Source organism: Enhydra lutris, unplaced genomic scaffold (assembly GCF_002288905.1).
Source record: "Enhydra lutris kenyoni isolate GAN:26980312 unplaced genomic scaffold, ASM228890v2 scaffoldscaffold21, whole genome shotgun sequence".
Classification (NCBI taxonomy): Eukaryota; Metazoa; Chordata; class Mammalia; order Carnivora; family Mustelidae; genus Enhydra; species Enhydra lutris.
The window spans coordinates 14,328,969-14,331,005 of NW_019154105.1; the positions used below are offsets into that span (position 1 = coordinate 14,328,969).

A 2,037-nucleotide genomic window follows, 5' to 3' on the forward strand; every position below is an offset into this window, starting at 1 on the left:
TTTTATAATCTCAACTTTGGGAAAAGAATTAAGGTGAAGGATCTTGTTTGATAAAAGATGCACTGAACATGGAAATATTTAAAGGAGGGTGCCAGCCTGTTTTGTTTTGTTGTTTTTTTTTTCTCTCAGTGGTAGTCTTAGTAAGAGTGACAGTAGACTAAGTGTCCATGATTCCAATTAAAAGAAACTTGGAAGTTCTCACTCGCTGCAGCTGACCCACAATCCATGTTCTCCCACCACTGGTTCTCTGCATCTACAGCCTCCACCTCTGCAATGGAAGAAGAGATCACTGAGCTCATCATTGACAATGGGTCTGGCACATGCAAGGCAGGCTCAGCTGGAGATGTTGTCCCTTGAGCCATGTTTCTGTCCATTGTCAGGCAACCCTGAAACCAGAGCAGTAAGGTGTATATGGGCCAGAAGGACTCCTACGTGGGTGATGATGATCCTGACTCTGAAGTATCCCATTACAAGACATTGTTATCAACTGGAATGACATGAAGAAGACACAGCACCACACCTTCTACAATGAGTTGTCCTGATCCCTGAGGAGAACCCAGTCCTGATGACTGAGGCCCCCAGAACCCCAAGTCCAACTGTGAAAAGATGACTCAGAACATGTTTTAGATCTTCAACACCCCAGATGTATGTGGCCATCCAGGCTCTGCTGTCCCTGTATGCTCTGGCTGTACCACTAGTATCATCATGGACTCTGGAAAAGGGGTCATCCACACTGTGCCCATTGATAGGGGGTACGCCCTGCCCCATGCCATCCCGTATCTAGACCTGGCTGGCCCTGAACCTGAGGGATCACCTCATGAAGATCATCACAGAGTGTGACTATAGCATCATCACCACCTCTGAATGGGAAATCATGAGTGATATCAAGAAGAAGTTCTGTTATGTCACCCTGGATTTCAAGCGGGAAGAGGCCACTGCAATATTCTCATTCTCCCTGGAGAAGAGCTATGAGCTATCAGATGGGAAGATGATCACCACTGACAATGAGCATTTCTGCTGTCTTAAGGTGCTCTTCCAGCATTCCTTCTTGGGTATGGAATCCTGTGGTATCCATGAGACCACCTTCAACTCCATGAAGTGTGGGGTTGATATCTGGAAGGTCTTCTATGTTAACACTGTGCTCTCTGGTGGAGTCAGCATGTACCCCGCATTGCTGACAGGATACAAAAGATCATAGCTCTGACACCCAGCATGATGAAGGTCAAGAGTATTGCTCCTCCTGAATGCAAGTACTCTGTGTGGATTGGGGACTGCATCCTGGCCTCACTATTTAACTTCCAGCAGATGTGGATCAACAAGCAGGAATATGATGGACTGGACCCCTCCATCCTCACCACAAATGCTTCTAAATAGACTGTGAGCAGATGTGTAGCATTTGCTCTGTGAGTGAATTCCAAAGTATAAATTTGCCCTGGCAAATGTATATACCTCATGCTAGCCTCATGAAACTGGAATAAGCCTTTGAAAAGAAATTTGACTTTGAAGCTTGTATTTGATATCAGCACTGGATTGTAGAACTTGTTGCTGATCTTGAACTTGTATCCAAGTTAACTGTTTAATACCCTGTACATATATTTGATTTAACTCCTTAGTACATACTGCTAGGTCACTATGTGGCTAAGGTTGAGACCATGTTTATGGAAAAGAAATCCATTGGTTTGAAAATCTGTGAGACCATGAGTTTCTTCATCTGCACAGACTATTAATGTATAAGAGATACCTATTCCAGGACTTCTCTAGAGGGTGGGAAGAGTCCTGAGTGAATTATCATTTCTGTCTTGCCGTTCTGACAGGGTGGGGAAGGTCTGACACTTAGGACCCACTTTCATTTCTTAACTTATGTTTTCCAGCCAGAACACCATGGGTGGTTAATTGCCTTGAGTTGGAAAACAGTTTGCATTTAAAACTATAAATTCATTTATCTTTTTAATTTATGTAACATTTTTGTATGCAATTCTTAATTCCTTAAGAGAGGACAACAAATTTTGGTTTTCTACTGTCGTGTGAAAACATTAG

The 2,037-nt window shown here is 43.3% G+C and overlaps 1 pseudogene; it reads left to right on the top strand.

Moving 5' to 3' along the window:
* Nucleotides 1–273: 273 nt before the first annotated feature.
* On the top strand, nt 274–1,370 carry LOC111148917 (annotated as a pseudogene).
* The last annotated feature ends 667 nt before the right edge of the window (nt 1,371–2,037 follow it).